This window comes from Cuculus canorus, chromosome 2 (assembly GCF_017976375.1).
Source record: "Cuculus canorus isolate bCucCan1 chromosome 2, bCucCan1.pri, whole genome shotgun sequence".
Lineage (NCBI taxonomy): Eukaryota > Metazoa > Chordata > Aves > Cuculiformes > Cuculidae > Cuculus > Cuculus canorus.
Window position 1 is genome coordinate 14060425 of NC_071402.1, and position 9193 is coordinate 14069617.

Consider the following 9193-nt stretch of genomic DNA (forward strand, 5'->3'; position numbering starts at 1 on the left):
TGTTTCAAAGAGCTGCTGAGTTCATACAACAGACTGAAGCCACATCTACATTAGAAAGGCTTCACCAGACAGGAATATATTACAGTGGCAAAGCACTTCAGTCACAGATACCTCTTAAACAACAAAATTAAAACTCCTCCACCAGTTTACTAAAGCCGCGGCAGCACACAGCCGTGTTGCTTCCCATTTCCCAGTAAGGCTACACGTGAGAGGTTTCTGCCAGAGACGTGAAACCACCCCTGCTCGTGACACCTGTGTCTGCACAACCATCCAAGCACCAGCCACAAGGTACAAACCCCGCATAAAGTTTAATTATTTGGTGTTTTTTAAAAAATACAACTCCTTGACCACGTACATGTGGATTAGTTGTCAGTGAGCTGGATGATGAAGCAGGGAGTGGCAATGACTTATCATCATTCGCTGTAAAATAATTAGGTTGAGGCATTCGACATTTTAGTTCTCAGCCCAAATCTGGAAAGATTTGTTTTTTTTTTTTTTGTTGGGATGATTATCGTTACTCCACTATACTATGTGCTAAAATCCCTTCCTGGACTGTGACCTTGACACCCGTGGGATGAAAAAAACAAATCGGAAAGACTAGTTTTGCCCAGATGACAGCCCTACTGATGCCAGAAGTGCAGTTTCACAAGGCACTGCACATTCAGCCACCCTCGCCTGCTGCTCCCAGCGCTGCTGCCTTGGGATCCACCTGAGAGGAGGTACCAACACTCAGCAATCCTCACCACCAAGTCACCATCACCAGGACTCCTGCACTTCTTTCCCATTCCTACTTCTTTGGACACTTCCCCCACTTCTGCTCTCCACCTTCTGACCCAAAACTTTTGCTGAGCTCCCCTTACAAGCATCCAAGGTTTAAGAGAAGTGCCTGTCTGGAGAGGATGCGGGGCCTCTATTGGAGAGGTGACCAGGGAACCAAAGCGGGGTGGAAATCAGGGCCATGCCCACCCCACTCTCTCTCCCCAGGAGAGATTCACAGGCACAAAACAAACAAAAGGGCTCAGGGAAGAGCCGGGCAGATGGATCCCTCAAAGTCAGGCGGGCACATCCCAACTCCACTTCCAAGTTTTATTCCTAGCAAAGAGGAGAAAAATCTATGTCTTTTGCTGTGTCCCTCGTCGAGAGAGAGAACAAGGGGAAAAATCTGAGACAGTTGTGTGATGGCTTTGGAAAGCAGTTAAAACAAAAGGGAACGTCACCCTTCGTGGAAAGGAAAAAAAAAAGAGTGGGTGCAACGTGCCAAGGAGCGAGTTTCCCCCAAGGTCCCCGTCCCGGGGAATGTCCCTGCCCATGGCAGGGGGGTGGAACTAGATGATCTTTAAGGTCCCTCCCAACCCAAACTATTCTATGATTCTATGAATACAAACCGCCGCGGGAAGGCAGCGACTTCGGCCGCGGGAGGGATGGAGGGAGGGATGGATGGAGCGGGGCGCCCGGCTCTGCCCCGCCGCTACCGGCGAGCCCCGCACCGCGGCGTCACGGGGCGGGGAGGGAGGGGGGGATGACACCGAGGGAGGGCAGAGAAACACACAAAAAATATATCCAAATCAAACCAGCGGAAAGCGTTGCCAAAGTGCGGAGCCCCCTCCTGCGCCCGCAGCACCCCCGGGCGGCTCCCCCCACCCTCTGCTCCCCCGCTGCCGGCGGCTCCTTTTTAAAAGACCGCACTGACAAAATCGCCCTGCTCGCCTCTACGTAACGCCCTGTCGAAAGCGGACGCCATATTTTGTGTTGCTGATGTCGACATAGACAAACGTAGACATGTTTTTTCCTTCCTCCCCCCCCCCCCCGCACCTTCCTCCTCCTCCTGCTTTTCCCCCTTCACCCAAACTTGCGATCGGGAAGCGTCGGGGAGCGTGGAGAGGACGAGGGGGAAAAAGCCCGAACGAAGAAATATTAACCATTCCAATAAAAAAAATAATGAAAAGCCCACCCCGAACAACCCTCCCGGCTTCCAGCCCTCGGTGGTCTCCCCTGCCTCCTTTTTCCCAGCTCCCGACGGCGTCCCGGGAACCGGACAGTTCTTTTTTATGCAGAGGGAAAAGTTGGGTGCGGGGGGCGGCCGGGTGGGAGGGGGGTGATGGCGAGGGATCCGCCGGGGAAGTTTCCTACCTGCTGGCAGAGCGGCGGCCCCGGGTGTCCCGGGCGGAGCGGCCCCGGGGCTTCGCGGGACCCCGCGCCCCCCGCGCCCGAAGCGGGGGAACAGCCGCGCTCCGCAGCGCTCGCAACACGCCGCCCCGGCCCCGCCGAGGGAAAAAAAAAACGGGGAGGGAGAAAAAAACACACACACACAGAGAAGAGGGAAAGGGGAAAAAAAAAAAAAAAAAAAAAAAAGGGAAAAAAAAAGGAACAAAAAGGGAAAAAAAAGAGCCCTCGATCGGTGGGGATCTACGCCAAAACCCACATGATCGCTGACGTCAGCGTGCGTATTTGCATACGATCCCACCGCCGGGGTCCCTCGGCGCCCGGCAAAGTTGGGAGCGGGGTTGCGCTCCCGAGCGGCTCCGGCCGCTCCGGCTCCGGCTCCTGCTCCGCTCCGTGGGTTTCCCACGCGGGTCCCCCCCCGCTTCTCCATCGGGGCGCGTGTGGGCTCTGCCCCGTCCCGCTCCACCGCACCGACCCCTCCGGTCCAGGACCACGCGGGGTGCGCGTCCCCACTCGTGTAGGGATGGCGGAGACTGGACCCTCCTTGCAGGACGCTCCTCTCAGCATCGCGGGGGCCGGACCCCCGCTGCGGGGACGGTGCCCCCAGATCCCCGTGGCGAGGACGGCAGGGGCTGGACCCCCGCTATGGGGACGGCGGTGGGATGATGAGGGGCTGGACGAGGCACTGCCGCGCCCTCCGAAGCGGGGCAGGTTACCTGGGGAGGTGGGAGGCATTTCTCCATCCTCGGCTGGTGATGGAAGCTTTCTAAACCGCCCCGCTTTGGGTGGGCTTCAGGCGAGGGATGTTTCCTGCATTGCAGGAGGTGGTGTGTATTTCCAAGGGATGCTGCAATAATCTCTGCTCCTCTGCTACATCCCAAGAATTCTTTCCCCCGTTTAAAACTGTCGTTGAACTCCTGTGCTTCTTTGCCTTTCTTCCATAAAGATGTAGACAGATAGGATTCAGGCTGTTTTCTGTTTACTTCAATGAATTAATTAAAAGAAGCAATTTGCCGATTGTATCTTGCTACTAGATAGCAGATCTTCCAACAAGTCCAGGCTAATAGGATTTAGGAGTAGCGTAATCTCACTGTAACTTAAGGGGTGCGTTGTCTGCTATGCCATGTCTTTGACTAGATCTCATTAAATTAATATTTTAAATGTATACTTCAAACTCAAGGGGCTTTGAATCTCCACTTGCTTCGGTTCTCGCCCTGCCCGGTGTCACCAGCGTCATGGCTCGCGGAGTCAGAGCCAGGCTCCAGTTCATAGCCCAGCAGAGTAACTTCGTTGAGCAGTATTTTGTTTCCCTTCCCCTTGTAGGGCTGGGGACTGGGTTGTATGAGAGTGTCGGAAGAGGAGCTCTAAGTTATTACAACTGAATAATCGCAGAAGAACGTAAATATGTCAAAGCAATGTCAAGAGATTTCTTTGCAGGGATACCCTTATCTGAGTAGGCGTGTTTTTGACTGCCTGAGTACAGTCTCTGCATGTATTTGGTAACAGAGTGGATTCCTTCCTCTCTGCCACCAGATCGGAGATTTCTGCTAGTTTCCTCCTCTTTCTAGATCGAAGCTGCTAGTAAAGTGCAAGCATGGACATCCTCTCCCCACTTGCTGAGGGCACGGAGTATGTCCAGTAGAGCTTGCTCATTGAACTCTTGTTTTCTTCTCTAGAAGTTTTCTGTTGTTTGTTGTGTTGGTTTGGGGTTTTTTTTTGTTTTGTTTTGATTTTGGGTTTTTTGTGTTTTTTTTTTTTTAATGGAAATTCCTTTTTCTTGTAAATGCTGCCGAATATATTTTGTTTAACTCTTCAGTAGCTGTTCAGCCCTGCAAATGCTTCTGAATTTTGAACGCCTGCGGGGAAAAGAAGAGCTACTTTAGGGAGCAAAAATCTTTTCCCCTGGAACACACTTTTCCTCCTACTGTCTCAAATTCCTTTTCTACGATTTGGAAAGAAAAGAAAAGCCAAAGTATTTTAATAAGATTACTATGCTTATGAATATAAAATATTCTTGAAAAGGCAAATCAATGGAAAAGCACGTGAAGAATCATTTGCTTGCTCTTGTCCTTATTAACACTTACTTTAAGGCCTCTTTATCTTTTTTTTTCTTTTTTTTTTTTTGTATTGTTAAATGTAAAAGGCTCTTTGACTGAGTGATACGGCGGCTAATGCTGCCTTTCAAGTGCAAAAAAGGGCGGTCAATGGGATCCGGGTCTGGGGTTTCAGACTTTAAGCCTGGCTTGTAACAAAGACAGTTCTAACATGAGGTCAAAGCAATCCCCGCATCAAGTAAGGCTCCCAGAGAGGCTCATCTGCCTTCCCCAAAACCCTGAACGATGTCATACAAATTAGGAGCTGAAGAGTCATTGAAAATGGGAAATAGTTCACCGTATTTAAGGTGAAGAGCATGTGAGTTTAAAAGTGTAGCAGTTGTTCTTGCTGTCCCAAATGAACAAACTAAGGACAAATTTGTGAGCACTGTGTATTCAATATTACTGCTAAAGAACCAGACCATGTAGGTAAGTCTAAGGATACCTGCTGATGTGCAACTTTGCATTTTCCCACATCGAAGTACAAAATATAGTGCATGGAGGTCTGTTTTGTGAATGTTTTTCAACTTGTTCATCAAATTCCTCCTCTGTTTGAATCTTGAGCACTGAGACCAACAGGCTGTGTGGTATCTGTACCCAGGTGCTGTCTTTTAGGAAACCTGTGGTTAGTCAGTTAGCTCTGATTCTATCGAACTGAGAGGATCAAATGTTTACAGAGGGATGGGAGAAGTGTTTATTGTTAGAGTTTATAATTATGAAAACCTTGATTCCTTGGGAAATCATGCCCCCCCCAAGTATTGGTGATGAATGCGATGTGAATACACTTGCTAACTCTAGATATGTAACTAATCCATAGAAACCTAACATTAAAATAGTGCAGCGCAACATACCAACGTGAAAACTGCTTTTATAGAAGATGCAAAAAGGAAATTTGCAATTTCAAATCTTTTTTGCATAAAGGCCTCTATTTTCAATTAATGATACAATAGAAGCTACACTGATAAGAAAGCACAGTGAATGTGCAGGCACAGTTTCCCAGGAAAGTGAGGGCAAAGCACTTGCTTGCTTTAAATCTTCTGCCCTCTCCGTTTCCTCTGTGCACTTTCTCTAGATTTAAAGTGACATTTGCTCCACAAAGATCTCAGATGAAGTTGCAGGCTCGCTTGTAAAATAGTACCTTGGTCTGAGATAATGAACTGTGTACTGTTATGTATATATTTTATTTTATGTTGAGGAGATGAGTGTCTGACATATGTGGCTTGAAATTGCAGGCTGAGTCAGCATTACAGGTCTAACTCCCTCTCTTGGAGGTTCAGGTCTGAATTTTGCTCCGAAGAGACTGCATGCATATCCTCGAAAGGAATGTGCATCTTTTAAGAACCAAACAGAGGCATGTAAATAAAAGAACTGGAGAGTCATTTTCTGTTAAGTGTGCCGCTAAATATTTTTCGTTTTTATGCTGGCCTAACACTGTAAGACCAAGTGGAATTTTGCCTATGGGATGCAGCAGCAAACGGGTGGCCTGTGAGCTTCTCCTGGGAGAGGTGAATGAGCCCTAGTCTAGCAGGCCATGCTGCTGCCTTAGAGCTGGTTTGGGAAGAACCAGGCTCAGCTTCCATTGCTAATTTTACACCCTGCTCCTAGCTCCACTTCTACCTTGTTCTTCTTACCCTGCACAAGTATGGAGATTCCTTTGCTCTCACTTGGTATTTTTAATGACAGCTTGATAGTGGAGTTAGGCTTTCTAGTCAGCAGTAGAAATTAAGGTAAGAAACAAATTAAAAATGTCAGCAGATAAACACTGCTACCTTTTTCCGTTCTTGTGGAGATCTTGATTTGTGTGGTGAGGGCAGAAATAGGTGCTTTGCGGGTGGTCATTGGATGTTATGCAGACCAATGGCAGAGAAACAAAGCTGTTTAGCTTGGTATTTGCTACTTCCCAAACTGGGTTGTTTTTTTTTTCACCCCAGCAAAACCACTTCCCAAATCAAGCTTTCTCCTTTGCTAAAAGGATTGGTCGATCCTATCAGTGTTCTCAGTCGCTGGGGCGTACAATTGCAAACTATGTAGCGAGCACTGATCAGATGCGCTGTCTGCAAAACAAGATGTTAATATAAATGCACAGAAGAGAAAAACGATATCAATGTTTGATCCTATTATAAGGGCTGACCTTATGATTTGTAATGCCCTTAAGCTGGGGGAAGCTGTCAGAAGACAAGATGCCTCCTCTTCAGGATGACTGGCTGATGGGGAAGATCAGTTGTTAAGCCTGGATGGAGAGAATCCCCTAAACACAACCTCCCTAAACATTTGCACTCATCGCCTGAGCTTAAGATGGGTCCTGGCAAGAGGCGTGCAGGCATCTGTCTTTTTCTGTTCCAAAAACTCCAGGAGAGCTGATCACTTATCATGGGAACCATCTGGCTTATTCTTAGAGATCAACAGTTAGTCACTGAATGAATGAGGAACATGCCGCATTGAAGTCTGCTCTCCCCATTAAATATGAGGTCCCAGCCCAAGGTCACTGAAACACTGCATGCAGTGCCTGCTGCAGGTGGAGGGGAGAGGGATTTAATTCTGCCTTGAGGTTGCTGAGCTGCTGTGATGTGTAAGAGAGCTGCTGAGGTGAGCTGGGGAATGCCAGCAGCTCTGCAACAAGCCATGGTGGCTTCAGGGATGGGGGCTCTGCTTCCTCAAGGTCATCTCTGTTAGGGATGGAAAAGCCTGAGGCGGAGCAGGGCTGCACCTTGGTTATCTGGAAAGCTTGACACCCTCTGCTTTGCCTTCGTGCATTGCTGTTGATCTCAGTTCCCAAGTGCAGGGACAGTAGGTAGGACTGTGACAGAGGTACTGAGGATGCAGGGCAAGGGCAGTGTCGGCTGTGTGGGTCAGTGCTGCTGAGCTGTGAGAATTAGGGGGGCCCAGGGGCTGCACTCTCATCTTGGCGGTGTAACACTTGAGAATGTGAGGGCAAACACATCTGTGTGACTCTGGGCTCCACACATGCTGTATTGAGAAAGGGCCATAGAGGTGCCTAAACCAGCTCACTGCTAAAAACTTCTGAAGGCAAGGCACTACGCCTCCCCTTCCATCAGGCAGTTTGTGTTTTAATAAAGCCAGCGGCACCCTCCTCTTGCCCTCTGCCATTCCTATCAGGCCCTTGTGAAGGGCAGCTGGCCTAGTGCCGGCGTACTTTGAAATGCACTGACGTGCAGGGGGGCTTCGCTTGCCCACTACTGCTCTGGGCCTCTTGCAGCCAGGCAGGCTCCAGACCATTTTGGACCCATCAGCAACCCTGACAGCCAGGTGAACTCAGAGCAGCAGCTCGGCCATCCTCCACTGCAGACAACCCATGGATCCCACGTGAATCCTACAACCTTTGCTGACAGTGTCGGTTTGGGGATTTTTCTTTTCTTTTTAATGCCTCTTTCTATTGCTCTTGCTAATTACTAAAGCAATTTTTAAAATTTAAATGAGGGCTTCCTCCCTCACAGCCCATCTGCTGTGAAATCATAGCACACATCCTTTGTGACAGTTCAAGCATTGCCATGGCAACGTACTGTGATGTGATCAACCCTGAGTTATGACCTCACTGCGGGACCAGGAAAGTCAGGCTGCTTGGGCAGCAGGAATAAAAAGCAGCTTCTGTATTAGCAAAAGTGGGATCTCTGCTACAAGCCGATGGCATTTGTCCTGGAGCAGACAGGCTAAAGTCCTCCCTAGAGCATTTCACAGGACTTCAGTGCTAGGGGTGGCATGCACTTGAGGAATTATCTATTTCTCTCCTTAGAGAAAGCTGCTTTCTTTGAGAAGACTTTTCCACCACTTTATGGTACTATATCGATAGAAATCCTTGATATCTGTAAGACTTTTTTCTGCTTCCCGTGAGAGTCCTGGAGACTAAACTCTCTTTTTCCTGTTTGGAGGCAGGTATTGTATGGCCGGTGGCAATGCATATTTCACCTATGGTCCCCTGTGGCTTTGCCCAGACCCATCCAGAATCTAATAGGATGGGAGTGAGTGGTTTAACTTTCCAAACCATTCATCTCCTACCTCCCTGCTGAGCCTGGCGTGAAGGGTGACAACTGCCGCAAGCCTTTGTGGACAACTGGAGTGGATTAGTGACCAAAGACTGCTCAGCAGGTGTCATGCCCAGTGTTATCCATTTCCAATTAACCACAAATGTGGTTCTTAGCCCCTGATTCAAAGTAGGGGATTTTTTTATCTTTTTTTTTTTTTTTTTTTTTTTTTTTTTTTTTTTTTTTTGTGATTCCCGTGGATTTTGGATAAGATTTTAACCATCAGAATGAGACTGTTCCTCCAGGAAGCTATTTGCACATGTAACTAATTCACTGAGACAGCTTGTATATTTATCTGTACTTTAGTATGTATTTCAGAATGTGTCTTTTTCTGTCCCTTAGATTAGAATATAGCATCTTTACACTGCTGGTGCAAAGAGAATTGATGGGGATATTTGGCAATTCTAGAAGGATCAGTGGTATGCGATTTACCATCTCTCTGGGGAGCCGGAAAGTTAACAGGCAGCCTTGTTTGGCTAGTTTATTTGTTGCTGAATAGACGTGGTGCTCTTTCTGAGGACTTAAACAATACATGCCTATTAAATGACGTGTTAACTAAGTGAGAGGTGTTTTGGGAAGGGGAGAAGAGATTCTGGGAAAAATTATGTGGTTCTACAAGTGGCACACTGTGCAGAGAGAAACATTAGACTTTCATAGTATTAGAATGTCAAGTATTAAGACTTTGTGGTAAGTTTTGTATGACGATAAAGTATTGGGGACCACACTGTCTGCTGTGCCAATGTCTGTACGGTGACAGAAGAGTGCATAGTACCTCTTGGCTGCTGTAGGTTCCTCTATGCCTTATGGTGGAGCTGATGCATAAGGCTGATAGGCCTTGCACATCTGTTCCTCCCTGTCCGTTTTTGAATGCATATATAGCCCCAGAGTACTAGCAAT

General features: G+C 47.9%; 1 protein-coding gene across 4 annotated transcripts in view; it reads right to left on the reverse strand.

Annotated features, from left to right (window-relative positions):
* Positions 1 to 3032, reverse strand: part of ZHX2 (zinc fingers and homeoboxes 2) — a 78111-nt gene extending 75079 nt beyond the window's left edge. For 3 of the 4 annotated variants that reach the window (XM_054059658.1, XM_054059655.1, XM_054059654.1), the window contains exon 1: positions 2131 to 2319. The gene's annotated coding sequence lies outside the window, so the exon portion shown is untranslated. Of the gene's footprint in view, positions 1 to 2130; positions 2320 to 2879 lie in introns of those variants that run through there. The other variant, XM_054059657.1, reaches the window with a different exon arrangement.
* Positions 3033 to 9193: the final 6161 nt, after the last annotated feature.